General features: G+C 35.5%; 1 pseudogene; it reads left to right on the forward strand.

Annotated features, from left to right (window-relative positions):
• Positions 1-13,642: 13,642 nt before the first annotated feature.
• LOC129499034 (nuclear transport factor 2-like) lies at positions 13,643-14,026 on the forward strand (annotated as a pseudogene).
• Positions 14,027-15,955: the final 1,929 nt, after the last annotated feature.

Below are 15,955 nucleotides of genomic sequence, written 5' to 3' on the forward strand. Positions count from 1 at the left end.
ACAAGACTACCTCAAGAAGCAAGAAAAATCTTATAAAAACCTTATCTTACATCTAAAGGAGCTATAAAAAGAAGAAAAAAAAAAACCCCTAAAACTAGCAGAAGGAAGAAAATAATATAGGTTAGAGCAGAAATAAATGATATAGAAACTAAAAAACAATAAAAAACAGATCAATGAAGCTAGGAGCTAGATCTCTGAAAATATCAACAAAATGAAAAAATCTCTAGCTCATCACACGAACAAACAAGAATAAGAAATATGAAACAAATAAACAAAATCAGGAAGAGGAGAAATAATAACTGACACCACAGAATAAGAGAAAATTGTAAAATATTATTACAAAGTATTGTATACCAACAAATTGGACAATCTAGGAGAAGTAGATAAATGTCCAGGCACATATAACTACCTAAACTGAAGCGGGAAGAAATAAAAATGTATTTATTTATTTTTAAGATTTTACTTATTTATTCATGAGAGACACAGAGAGAGAGGCAGAGACACAGGCAGAAGGAGAAGAGGCTCCCGGCAGGGAGCCTGATGCAAGACTTGATCCCCGGACCCAGGATCATGCCCTGAGCCAAAGGCAGACACTCAACTGCAGAGCCATGCAGCCATCCCGAAAAAATAGAAAATTTAAACAGATCAATAATCAGCAAAGAAATTGAATCAATAACCAACACCTCCAAACAAACAAAAGTCTAGACCAGATGACTTCACAGGTAAATTCTACCAAATATTTAAAGAAGAGTTGAGACCTGTTCTTTTCAAACTATTCCAAAAAATAGAGGAGGAAGGAAAACTTCCAAATTCATTCTATGAAGCAAGCATTACCCTGATACTGAAACCAGATAAAGACACATAAAGACTTTTCTTTATCCATTGATTTTTTGATGGACACCGAGGCTCCTTCCACAGTTTGGCTATTGTGGACATGGCTGCTAGAAACATCGGGGTGCAGGTGTCTTGGCGTTTCACTGCATCTGTATCTTTGGGGTAAATCCCCAGCAGTGCAACTGCTGGAACATAGGGCAGGTCTATTTTTAACTCTTTGAGGAACCTCCACACAGTTTTCCAGAGTGGCTGCACCAGTTCACATTCCCACCCAGCAGTGCAAGAGGGTTCCCCTTTCTCCACATCCTCTCCAACATTTGTGGTTTCCTGCCTTGTTAATATTCCCCATTCTCACTGGTGTGAGGTGGTATCTCATTGTGGTTTTGATTTGTATTTCCCTGATGGCCAGTGATGCGGAGCATTTTCTCATGTGCTTGTTGGCCATGTCTATGTCTTCCTCTGTGAAAAACCTGTTCACCTCTTTGCTCAGTTCATGATTGGATTGTTTGTTTCTTTGCTGTTGAGCCTAGTAAGTTCTTTATAGATCTTGGATACAAAAAAAAAAAAAAAAAAAAAAAACATAGATCTTGGATACTAGCCCTTTATCTGATAGGTCATTTGCAAATATCTTCTCCCATTCTGTAGGTTGTCTTTTAGTTTTGTTGACTGTTTCTTTTGCTGGGAAGAAGCCATTGATCCTGATTAAGTCCCAATACTTCATTTTTGCTTTTGTTTCCCTTGTCTTCATAGATGTATCTTGCAAAAAGTTGCTGTAGCCAAGTTCAAAAAGGGTGTTGTCTGTGTTCTCATCTAGGATTTTGAGGGAATCTTGTCTCACATTAAGATCTTTCATCCATTTTTAGTTTATCTTTGTGTATGGTGCAAGAGAGTGGTCTAGTTTCATTCTTCTGCACGTGGATGTCCAATTTTCCCAGCACCATTTATTGAAGAGACTGTCTTTTTTCCAATGGATAGTCTTTCCTGCTTTGTCAAATATTAGTTGACCATAAAGTTGAGGGTCCACTTCTGGATTCTCTATTCTGTTCCATTGATCTATGTGTCTGCTTTTGTGCCAGTACCACACTGTCTTGATGACCACAGCTTTGTAGTACAACCTGAAATCTGGCATTGTGATGCCCCCAGCTCTGGTTTTCTTTTTTAATATTCCCCTGGCTATTCGGGATCCTTTCTGATGCCACACGAATCTTAAAATGAGTTGTTCCAACTCTCTGAAGAAAGTCCATGGTATTTTGATAGGGATTGCATTAAATATTCAACAAAGATTTAGAGGGAATATACCTGAACTTAATAAAAGGCCTGTAAGAAAAACCCACAGGTATCATCATATTCAATGGGAAAAAATTGACAGCTTTTCCCCTACAGTCAGGAACAAGACAAGGATTTCCAGTCTCACCACTTATATTCAACACAGTGGCAGAAGTCCTATCCACAGCAACCAGACAAGTAAAAGATATAAAAGACATCCAAGGGTGTCTGGGTGGTTCAGTTGGTTAAACTTCTGACTCAATTTCATTTTGGATCATTATCTCAGGGTTGTGAGGTCCAACCCCACATCATGCTCTGTATAAGGCTTAGAACCTGCTTAAGATTGTCTCTTCTCCCTCTGTCCCTCTCCCCGCTCTCTCTCTCTCTCAAAAGAAAAGAGAGAGAGAGAGAGAGAGAGAGAGAGAGAGAGAGAGAGAGAAAGAAAAGGCATCCAAATCAGCAAAGAAGTAAAACTTTCACTATTTGCAAATGATATGCTACTATATATAGAAAACCCTAAAGACTCCACTAAAACCTACTAGAACTGATAAGTGAGTTCAATTACGTCCCAGGATACAAAAATGAATGTATAGAAATCCATTGTATTTATATACACTAATAATGAGGCAGCATATAGAGGAATTAAGAAAACAATCCTATTTACTCTTTTACCGAAAGCAATAAAATAGGAATAAACTTAACCGAGGAGGTGAAAGGCCTGTACTCTGAAAATTATAAAACATTAATAAGAGAAATTGAAGACAAAACAAATGGAGAGATATACATTAATAAGAGAAATTGAAGACAAAACAAATAGAGAGATATTCATTCTATGCTCACAGATTGGAAGAACAAATATTATTAAAATATCCATACTACTCAAAGCAATCTACACATTTAATGCAATCTCTATCAAAGTACTAACAGCAGGACGCCTGGGTGGGCTCAGCGGTTGAGTGCCTGCCTTATGCTCAGGGTGTGATCCTGGAGTTTCAAGATGGAGTCCCACACCGGGTTCCCTGTGAGGAGCCTGCTTCTAACCTCTGCCTTTCTGTGTGTCTCTCATGAATAAATAAAATATTTTTAAAAAATACTAACAGCATTTTTCGCAGAACTAGCACAAACAATCTTAAATTTTGTATGGAACAACCCTGAAAAGCCAAAGCAATCTTGAAAAAGAAAATGGGCTATCACAATTCCAGACTTCAAGTTATATTACAAAGCTGTAGTAATAAAAACACAGAAAGGCACACAAAAGGACACATAGATCAAGGGAACAGAATAGAAATCCCAGAAATAAACCCATGATATTATGGTCAATTAATCGTCAACAAAGGAGATTAATCTTTTAATTTCCTTAAACAATTAATTGTCAACAAATACACAATGGGAAAAAGACATTCTCTTCAACAAATGATGTTGGGAAAACAGCTACATGCAAAAGAATTAAAAATTACAGCATACACAATCATAAAGTCAAAATGGACTAAGAATCTGAATGTGAAAATTAAAGCCATAAAAGAAGAGAGCACAAGCAGTGATTTCTCTGACATTAGCCATAACAGCATCTTTCTAGGTATGTCTCTAGAGGCGAGGAAAACCAAAGCAAATATAAACTATTGGAAGGAACTACATCAAAATAAAAACTTCTGCATAGCAAAGGAAACAACAACACTAAAAGGCAACATGTGGAACAGGAGAATATACACAAGAAACAACAGGGATTGGAGAGGATGTGGAGAAAAAGAAATCCTGATGCTGTTTTGGTGGAAATGCAAACTGGTGTAGCCACTGTGGAAGACAGTACTGAGTTTCCTCAAAAAGTTAAATATAGAACTACCCACAACCTAGAAATGACACTATTGGGTATTTATCAAAAGAATACAAAAAAACTCATTTGAAGGGTTATATGCACCACTATGTTTATAACAGCATTACTGACAATAGCCAAGATATGGAAGCAGTCCAACTGCCCATTGATGGGTGAATGTATAAGAAGATATATATACATATACATAATAGAATATTATTCAGCCATAAAAAGAATGAAATCTTGCCATTTGCAATGACTAGATGAAACTAGAGTGTATAGTGCTAAGCAAAATAAGTCAATCAGAGAAAGACAAATAGGGATCCCTGGGTGGCGCAGCGGTTTGGCGCCTGCCTTTGGCCCAAGGCGCGATCCTGGAGACCCGGAATCGAGTCCCACGTCGGGCTCCCGGTGCATGGAGCCTGCTTCTCCCTCTGCCTGTGTCTCTGCCTCTCTCTCTCTCTCTCTCTCTGTGTGTGTGTGACTATCATAAATAAAATAATAATAATAATAATAATAAAAGACAAATACTATAGATTTCATTCATATGGGGATTTAAGAAACAAAACAAATGAACAGAGGAAAACAAAAAAGAGACAGACCAAAGAACAGACTTTTAACTATTGAGAACAGAAGTTTCCAAAGAGGAGGTAAGTGGAGGGTGGGTGAAATAGATCAATTGGATTAAGAGTATACTTATCATGATGAGCACTAAGTAATATATGGAATCACTATATTGTACATCTCATACTAATATAATACTGTATGTTAACTACACTGGAATCATTTTTTTAAAAAAAGAAAGGCATTTCAGGAAAAGAAATGTTAAGCATTTAAAAGCAGAAATAAAAATATGATCATGTCTTTAGAAGTATGTCTGTCAAGTAAGAACAGTCTTCATATTAGGGAGGATTCCCAGCGTGCAAGGATAAAGGATCCCTTCCTCCAGCTGCCTACAGTGACATCATGAAAGGCCCAGAATCAAAGTCTCTAGGAGCTGCAAATCATGTCTGATCCCTATAAAGTAGCTTATGTCATATTTTGGTTGATTTCCAATGATTTCAGAATAATCTAGCTAATTATTATGTAACAACTTACTTCAACCCAAAAATACAACATGACTTTAACAAACTAGCATCCACTTCTCTGAACTATCACTGATTATGTATTGATATTGATAGTATTAGTTTCTCTTTGTGTGGATATTTTCCCCACTGTCTATGAATACCTGAGAGTCAGGAGCAGTGCCTTATATTTCAAGTAGTCACAGAACCTAGTTAATGCTTGGTATATAGCCCATACAAACGAGATGTTTAATTGATGAATAAACTGATGAATGAGTAACAAGATCTATAAAGACAGTCAAGAAAATAGAATAAACGTAGGTTGCAGTTCATTTGTTAAATGATGTCAAAGAATAAAATATCTGTGGTAGAAAATAAATGTAGGATAATTTAATATCAGTAGAGATCTTTTACACATCTTAGAGAGTGAGTGAAGAGGCTTTTTTTATGGAAAAAGAATGAACAAGCCTGTTTAAGAATAATAAAGGAGACCCAGGGATAGCATCTGTGACAGATATGCATTCTTCAAGTACTTTAAAATGTAGACTAAAACAGTGTTTTTAGGCTGTGCATTTCCATATAAAAAGAAAATACAACTTGGCTTACTCTAAGGACTTATCTTCTCTTTGCCTTGTCCATTATTCTTGCAAAATAGGAAACTGAAATGGTAGACTATCTCCTCTGAGACTAACAGAAAAATTTGACTCCATCAAATCAATCCAGAGATATGCTGTTTACCACAGCATTTCTAACAGGATGGGATTACACCAGCGGGGCCATTGTGTGGGAGTAGGGTAGAGAACATTCGTAGCAGAGCAGCAATACGCATCCATATGGAATGTTGTAGGAATTTATCAGAGATTTCTCCAATTAGAACTGGAACCTTGGAGTTTAGCTCTGAGTGCACTGCCAGGAAGTAGAATCAGTACTAGCTAAATAAATGATAATAGAGTTGTCCTCAACAACTCTATTTCCTTTAGGTTTCATTAGCTGTTCCTTTTCTATATTTATATAATGTCTTTGATCATTGATTTTTAGCACTTATTCATTTTAATGTATTCTTTTAAAGCTATAAGCTCTACTCATTAATGAGTTTAACTGTAACTCATAGGTTTCCTTATGTCCTATTATGTTTTGACCAGTTAGTCAAAAATGTTCTAACTTTCATTGTGATTTCTTTTTTGACCTAACAATTTTTAAAAGAATATCATATTTCAAACATTGAAGGTTGTGTTATTAGTTTTGAGGGCAATTCTGTGATGTTCAGAGAATATACTGAGATTTAAATCCTTTCAAATTTGCCAAAACTTTCTTTAAGGCCAGCCATGTAAAAAAAAAAAATCCATTTGAAATGACTGTAAACTATGTACTTATTTGATGTCAGGTTACATGTGTCAGTTACATTAAATTTATTAATTATTGAACAATTGGATTGTTCAAATATTCTGTAATAGTTCTATCAGTTACTAAAAGATGTTTGTTAAAATCTGAAAAGCAGAATTTAAGACATATTCAGACTTGAACCCAACGCAGCTGATGCTGAATAAGCAAATTGTTTGATTGTTGTCATAAACATCAGCACTCACTACTGTACCAGCTGTCTAGAGCAGATAGAAACATTCCAAACTATTATTGACCTCATATTATTACTATTTGTATATTGGATGTAAAGTGATGTGAACATCAAACTAACATATATGAACACCACTCCTATAATTTTTAGCCTCTCTACTATGAATACATGAGACATATATCCACAGAAAATATATTCATATTTCCAACTGCAGATGGCTTTCTGCAGTTAATTCAACATAAGAAATTCTGAACTATATTAATCTCCCAACAGAGCTATTTAGACTATTTGGCATTGTTCTTGAGATCTATATCTCTGTCATGCAAAAGTATATAAATTCATCAAATATTCATGATCATAAAAGCCTTGTACTGTATATGTGGGAGTAGACATTTAAAAAGTCAAATCCAAAGTGTCTGTAGTGTTAACATTTCCATTTAAGAAGAAACATGTTATACTTTAAATGACTTAGAAATTTGCAGTGCTTCTCATCAGAATGAAATAGCCTTATCTTTCATTAAAGGGCCTTATTTTAAGTGGATACTTTATGAAGGAGAAAATATTTAAAATATATATTCTACTCTACAGAATTGTGGTTAAGAAAGACTGAATTTAGATTGTGGGGAAAATGGACTGATTATATTTGATCACAAAAATCCCAGATGAAAATAAGATCACAAAATAAAATAAGACAAAATAGGGGGATCGCTGGGTGGCACAGCAGTTTAACGCCTGCCTTTGGCCCAGGGCGCGATCCTGGAGTCCCGGGATCGAATCCCACGTCGGGCTCCCGGCATGGAGCCTGTTTCTCCCTCTGCCTGTGACACATTCTGCCTCTCTCTCTCTCTCTCTATGTCTATCATAAATAAATAAATAAATAAATAAATAAATAAATAAATAAATAAATCTTAAAAAAAATACAAAATAGGCCAAAAAACAGAAAAAAATAAAAACCCTTCAAAACAAATAGTATAAGTAAATAAGAGAGTAACAAAAAATTACAACTGATATCAATTTCTTTAATGTAGAATGACCTCTACAAATTGAGAAAAAGAAAAGCCCTATTGAAAAATAGGTAGAGATCAGAACAAATAATTTTCCAGAAAAGGAACATAACATTTGCAAACATTTTAAAAAGATGTGCAGTATCTTTTAAATTTTTAATGCAAACTAAAATGAAATATAATGTCTTACTTATCAAAATCACAAAAATATAAATAAACATTTGATAACACAGAATATATGGCTAAAAGAAAACAGACACTTCCATTTCTGGGGGTGTTGCAAAATATTAAAATCATTATGAAGTATATCTTTCAAAATTACAAATGAATTTACTCTGACCCAGGGATCTCACTCTAGGTAATTTATCCTAAATGTATATCTGCAAAAGTACAAAATAACACTGGCACAAGGTTATCATGGCAGCATTGATTACAAGATACTGTAAAGGGACTATGTACAAGAAACTATTTAAACTATAGTATTTCTTCACACAGAAAAAGAAGTTCTGAATATATGCAACTGAAGTTCTTTATGCATTTATATTTAAAGGTCTTCCAGAGCTGCAAGGATACTAAAGGCAATATAGTAAGCTGCTATTTGTGTAAAACAGGATATAAAAAAACATATTGATGTTTGTATAATATGCACAAACAAAGCTGAAGGTACATTCAAAACCAATAAAGTCATTTCTTTTTAGGGCAGAAGATATAGCAGGATCAACAGAGATAAGAATGGATGCAAGTGTTTTCAAAATATATCTTCTTATATAGTTTTCCATATGAGAAACATGCAAATATTACCTACTTAAAAATAAAATTAACTTCAAAAGCTACTGTATAAAGTACATTGTAAAGGAAAAACAGAAAGCACTTACTTCCTGTAAGTTAATTTCACATATCAGTTCTCCTCCAAATCAGGATTTTCTATTACAGTATTCCTCAGGTTAATCTATCTGCCAGATAGCACATTATTTACAAATATAGAAATTATTAATGAATTGGTTTTTCTGTTTAACAGATCTGTAAATATTGTGAAGCCAACACATGCTATGCATTTTATAAATGTTCCTATTACCCTGAATCAAATCACACATATGATCATTACTTCTAGTCGGATAATTATATGAATGTATGCATTCACTGTTGTATGTTTGGCTGGTAAGAGTAATTTCTTTTTCTACTTAATTCTATAGAATACTTTAAAATTGTCTGCAGTAGATGTATATTAATTTCATAATCAGAAAGAAAATAATCGTTACTCTCAAGATTTTATTTCATTGCTAACAAACCCAGTTCAAAAAAAGACCACTAATATATAGCAACTACAATTAAAATGAGTGTAAATGCTATTTGGACTGGGATGTATCGAAGACCATGTGAACTTCAGCTCTCATGTGGTGCAGAAGGTGGCACACTTCCCTAACAACCTTGAGAAGCTAATCCAGCTCTACCAGCACAGTTAAAGTAGTGGATTGTTTCTCAAATCAGAGAGATTTCCCAGAAACAAGTAATACTCTGGGCTCACCAGTCAAGGCTGAATTCTGAGTCCACTATTGTACTCTTTGCTAATGATATAGGCTTCCCATTTCCTTAACAAGCTGGGTTTGTTCATTGGAAAATGTAACAAATAATTTCAAGGTTATGTCACTCTTGGCAAGCACAGGAACTCTGGTGGAAAAAGGAAGTTTTCAGAGCAAGGCAAAGACTGAAGTCTTGTTTGGAATCACTGGCTGACAAAGCCTGCAGTAGAACCATATTGTTCAAACTCACAGGACTCTGATGCTTACAGATACGGAATGCCAATTGGCTGTTAAAATGTTATAAGTTAAAACAGATTAGTTTGTTCAAATTAAGCTTATACCCCAAAGGAAGTAGTTTTATAATTTACATTTTAGTTAGTGCGTCTTTCCTTCAAATGTTTGCTTGGTAACAACTACATTGTCTTTGCTTCTAATCACAGCCAACTTTTAATTATTCAGGAGATGGTCATTTGCACAAACTTGACTTCTGTATTTCCTTCCTCTTCTCCACTTTCATAGTTTTACTATTAGTCCTTCCTCCATTATGTAAGAAAAGAAAGGGAAATTGAGCCAAAAAAGTTTGTTACAGGCCAATTTTATGTTAAGGGTGCTATTCCCTCACCGTGGATAATTGCTAATTCTTTTAGGTCAAATTTTATGATTAAACCTATTGAAACACTTTTTTTTTTGTCTATGTGATTAAGAGAAAGAAGAGCAGTCATGCATCGACTTGAGCAGTCTGATTCTGCCCTCACTTTTGTCCCAATTCACTTGATGACCCTGAATGGGTCATGTGTCTCATTATTCCTCTGTGTTTTAGGAGGATAGTTCTCCCACTGACTCTTAAAAATCATTGTGGAAAGACTGGGGAAGAGAATTTTAAATACCTATGAAATACACAAATTCCCCAAAGGAAGTACAAATATAAATTCAAGGGCACCTGTAAGCATATTTATTTCCTCCAGGGAGTCCTAAACTTTGGTCCTTGTCCATAACTACCAGCCAGTTAGCCATGCATGTAAATATCAAATTGCCCATAGCCTCAAACACTCCATTTTGCTAAGATTCTATTGGGGAGTATTATTCTGACAGATAAAATCACACTGTGATCAACTTTATGGCTAAAATAAGATTTAATATGCTTTAAAATACAATCAGGGCCAGAGAATTATAATTTTTGGAGAGTTGTTTCTGTTCATAGCATATTCTGTAATTTGACCATTGCTGTCTTAATTATAAGGGTACCTGTCTATAACATTTGGCTAGAAAGGTGTTCTAAACCTATACTCTTAAAGGAATACATGGTCTTAATGGCTGAAAGGAGCCACTAGACTTTAAGGATAAAAAAAAGTTTAGTTTTAGTGGAAGAAGGAGAGATATTAATTTCCTTCTCATATTCTTTTAGGAAATAGAGAAGCTGTATATGTGCACAGAAATGAAAGTCACTATCTTTGTTTTTCTGATATATATTCTCATATATTCAGTACCCTATATATTCTCAGTCTCCCTCATGAAATAAGACACCCCCACTCCATCAGTGAAAACTGATGACCAGCCAGTATGGAGGAAGGTTGGTGGCTTTATCACAACACAGAAGTCTTCAATATGTTATTCCCAAAGAAAAAGAGATTATAAAAAGAAGCTAAAGAAAACTTTGCAATTTGCTTTTTCTTTTTCTTATTTTTACACTAGAAGTCTATGAAGCAGTTTGAGGTATAATAAACAATAAATCCCATCTCTTACGGTACGGTGTGTGTATTTACTGACACCTCTTCCTGGGTGAGTATTTTGGTGAACATTCCAGAGAAAATTTAATTGTGTTCTTCTGATTAGACTTCTTAGTGGAAGATATTAGCTAAGAATTCATTTAGGAAATCAGCTGTCTTTGTAGTTGAATAATGGCTTTTACTGGTAATACATGAGTTTTTAGAAATATTTTATAGCCTCTGGAGGAAGAAGAGGAAAAAGGAAATCAAGTGTGGAATAACAACAAAGACGTTATATCTTTATTACTGTATAATTTTATTTGTAATAAAAAGTACTAACCTTTGAAACAATAAAAACCTTGGAAAATCAAAGGTAAATAAGACAGTAATGCGAAATGGTCTGGAGAATTATGTCAAAAACCCTCTTAAACTTATACTTCACTTCTGACCTATAAAATACTTGATATACTTCTATTATATCTTATGTTCCATACTAAAATTCTGATAAACTGAGACACGTTTACATTTGAAGTAAAACTCAAACCTGAATAAACTTTCTATGCCTCTTCATTTTCCCAAACTCTGAAGCAGTGATGAATTATACCTTTGTCAAAATTGGGGGGAAAATGTGATAAGAATATAAAGGAGTAGCAAAACAAGTATTTTATATGTTAATCATCTTGTAATGAATTAAAAAGCAATATAGTCCCCCTTTAGGTGGGCGTTTTCCATCGGAGTGCTTTCATATTTTCTATTTGTCTTTTCCTCTTTTCTATTATTGTTACCTGAAGACTAAGTATTAAGGCTAAACAAAGAACGTATTGTAATCAGACTGCAATTTTTTTCAAATTATTCTTCATTTTATAAACATGAAAATAAAAGTCATCATGCATGACACAGACTCTAGATATTTTTTAAAATAGATTAATATGCATCCCTGTGAGTTGGGTTATGATATATAAAAAGAGAAAAATACTGAGGCTTCTGAAAGTCTAATGACTGTTGATAAATATAATTTTTATTACCCATGAAGAAGAAATATTTAGCTCCTGGGAAACAGACTGTAGAAGACTGTGTTTGTACATTTATACACATACATGCAGAGCTCTATATAGTTTGTAGGTATAAATATACGTACTTACACAAAAGGATGTCATTTCAGGGTGAAAACTGAGAAAAGAGCATATTAGAGACAACCAGCTGAAAACTCATTAGACAAACTTGTTGACCAGACACTTTAAGAGGTCAAGTCTGGGAGCACTTAGATTTCCTTGCAGTGAAGGAACCTTTGTAAATGATATACCTGTAAATTACAAACCTATTCAAAAATTTAACTGTCGGAATCAAATCACGTTACTGAGACCAACTGGACCAGCACACTCATCAAAGCAGCTATTTGTGCACAGCAAATAATGAGAGGAGGGGGAAGTAAAACTAACAACCTTCCAAATTAATTTTAAAGTTGCGGCCTATAGCCTTGATCAGACATAGAACATTACAGCCAGGCTTATAACAGAACAGATATTTGAAATAAGATCTTTATAAAAAAAATTAAGAATCTATGACTGCTAGAGTTTTGGTTTGCTATCTATAAGGTATAGATATACTACTTCTGCTCTTTCCAATCATCACAAGCTGAGGCCTGAATACAGACACATAACATTATGTGGCTATAGCCAAATCATTCACCTATTTGATCCTGATTTTCTCAAACTAAAATCTGAACATTAAAATAGATAGCCCTAAAATAATTTTTTAAAGATTTTATTTATTTATTCATGAGAGACACAGAGAGAGGCAGAGACAAGCAGAGGGAGAAGCAGGATCCATGCAGAGAGTTCGTGTGGGACTTGATCCTGGGACTCCACGATCACACCCTGGACCAAAGGGAGATGCTCAACCACTGAGACACCCAGGCATCCACTAAAATAATTTTTTAAATCCAGAATGCATTTTTTTTCCAGAATGCATTTAATCTACAGCATAGAGACTTAGGGCAAAAGAAGAACAAATATAAAAATAAGATAAGGTTTTTGATTAATATACCAAAACCTATAAATTGAATGAGTGCAATTTTTAAAGTAGTACTAATGCTAATGAATAATAAAATTGCCAAACATGAATAATGCTAACCCTATGTCAGATACTGTCTTTCTATACATGCTCATATTAATCTCCATAAAGCCCTATGAAGTCGGCAAACATATGGTACACAGAAAGGTTAAGTCACTTGAAGAGTTTTGTAAATACTAAGTAGAGAAGCTAAGAGTCAGATGCAAGCATGTGCATTAACAACCTGGGTTCTCCTGCCTGTAGAATTCTACCCATTCCAACATCTGTCTTCTCAAGGTGAAATGAACCATGTTTCTGGTATACCTTCTTCCCTACTTTGTCTTTAGCCTTATCAGATCCCCTTTCCCCAATTTAGTTTTTTTTTAAGATTTTATTTATTTATTTATTCATGAGAGACACACACACACGGAGAGAGAGAGAGAGAGAGGCAGAGACACAGGCAGAGAAGTAGGCTCCATGTAGGGAGCCTGATATGGGACTTGATCCCGGGTGTCCAGGATCAGGTCCTGGACTGAAGGTGGCACTAAACCACGGATCCACCCGGGCTGCCCTCCCCAATTTAGTTTGTACTGATTCTAATTATACTTTAGGACTATATTTCAGTCTTGCCTCAAACCCTCCTCAATGCAACCTCAAGGCATAGAGGTTGAGACTTGGTACTTTTTCTGGAGTCAGTCACATCTGTTTCTCTTTCATACCTACATTTTAAAATGAGAATAATAGGCCGCCGCCCACCGCTGCTGCTATCATGCCAGCCCCTCAGGTCTCAATGAGGCCGGGTGATGCTCCAGAATGGGAGACAAGCCAGTGTGGGAGCAGATTGGATCCAGCTTCATTCAGCATTACTACCAGTTATTTTATAACGACAGAATCCAACTAGGTGCAATTTATATTGATGCATCATGCCTTATGTGGGAAGGACAGCAGTTCCAGGGGAAAGCTGCCATTGGGTAGAAGTTGTCTAGCCTTCCGTTCCAGAAAATCCAGCACAGCATCACAGCACAGGACCATCAGCCCACGCCAGACAGCTGCATCATCAGCATGGTAGCAGGCCAGCTCAAGGCTGATGAAGACCCCATCATGGGGTTCCACCAGATGTTCCTATTAAAGAACATCAATGATACTTGGGTTTGCACCAATGACATGTTCAGGCTTGCCCTGCACAACTTCGGCTGACCTCTTCCCAGCCAGCCACTCATGCTGTTTCCTCCTCCCTCTTCTTCCTGATAACTATTCACACTCCTCCAGATGCTCCAAATATACACAAATGAACAGGGCCGTGGTGGGAGCGGGTGCAGTGTGCTGCTACTACCAAGGTATTGTGCATGATGTTTGGATACTAGACTACTTGCATCTGACAGGAGAAGTTTGTGTTGTACCAGCGCATGCCTTGGAAAGACTTAAGTAATGCAAAAGGTTGTCTTTTTTTTTTTTAATCTACTGAGAAGTTGCTCTAGTAACCCAAAAAAGTGAAGGAGAAAGCAGCTGCCTCACCGCCCAGATATTGACTGCCCAGATATTGATTTGTTTGGGATGCTTCAATGGCTCATGATATAATAAAACCACAAAAATTTTCTTAAAAAAATAAAATGAGAATAATAATAGTAACTGCTATTAAGTTTACTGTTAGAATTTCATGCAGATTAAGCCTTTGTGGAATACCTAGTAAATAAATAGTGCTAGAAATATTTTTATCTCTCTTGTCTGATTCTGCCCATTAAGAGTAAACTTTCCCACTTTTTAGGAGAAATTAGTTTCGATATTTATTACAACCTAAGGTATGTCCTTTAGTGTTTAAATTACAACCATTGTTTTCAGTCAGCAAACTTTCTTGAGGATCTGGACCTTGTGTAAAGGAGAATCATAAGACGTATCCTTGGTGAGTGCTTACAATCTGATTGAGGCAACAACCATGTTAAAATTCAATCCTGGCAAATGCTTTAAATATTGTGAGAGATGTAAACAAAAGTCTAGGGCAGTAGAGAGTGGGCTGTTTCTTGAGGTGTAGAAAAGCATACTTCTGAAGCTAGTCATATATGAATCAAACCCTCTGTCAATTTCAAACTCACTTCGACAATTTTATCTCACTGAAGTCTCAGATTTTTCATTAATAAAAGTATACTTTGTGTATTCAAGATAATGAATATTATTTGCATAAAATAGACAAGCATTTATGGCAAATAAGATGATCAACAACTTGATGTCATATTGACATTTGATGGATATTTTGGTCTTCCATGGGACCTATCACAATCCTAAGCCATGGGAAGCTTTCAACATGTAAGTGGACACATGTATATTTATGTCAATTTACCTTGTGTGTGTCAATTTCCCTGTTTATCCAAGTTTATAGACTTCTCTGATGAAGAGTACCTGCTTTTGTTCTGTTTAGTGTCACAAATGGAATTTATCCTTGTTGGAAAACATGGCTATCCATTTGCATTTTGTCTATATAAGGTCTAGTAAGGGCAGGAAAGTGGGAATGCTAAAGAAGTTTAAAAGTCCTACCATTAATCTCTCCTATTGTAAGAGGCCTTTGACATGTGTCCTAGAAAATCTGTGAATGACCCAGAATGAAGAGGGAACCTGAAAAAAGGGGGATGAGAAAGAAGTTCGTAAAAAGCTATGCTGTTTAACTATGGCTAACTTTTCTATTGCACCCTTGTTAGAAGCTATTTCTCATTGTCCAAAGGGTCAGAACATTGAGACCTGGAACTCTAGGAAAATATAAGAAATATGTTGGTTCATCCCACAGTTGATTGTTGGTGATATTGACCAGTGTAACTAATGGGACCAGTGTAACTAATGGGAGCAGTCATTTCAAAAATAAGTGATTAGCAGTAAAATCACTGATGCTACTTAGGGAACCCCCAAAAAGAAGCCTTACACTTGGAATTTGGTAAAGAGATCACTGTCCCTGGGCTCTGAAGTCTCACTTTGGAGTCCCTTGGAAGACTAAAAAGTTTATTGTTCAGCAAGTGGCAATAAAAGCCATATGACCCAGAGAATATGGCAGATCACAGCAGGTGAAAAAGATATTAAACTGCAAAGAAAATAAGCCATGAAAAGAATGCAATAGTGGTAGAAATAGCAGCAATATCAAGA

This window comes from Nyctereutes procyonoides, unplaced genomic scaffold (assembly GCF_905146905.1).
Source record: "Nyctereutes procyonoides isolate TBG_1078 unplaced genomic scaffold, NYPRO_anot_genome, whole genome shotgun sequence".
Lineage (NCBI taxonomy): Eukaryota > Metazoa > Chordata > Mammalia > Carnivora > Canidae > Nyctereutes > Nyctereutes procyonoides.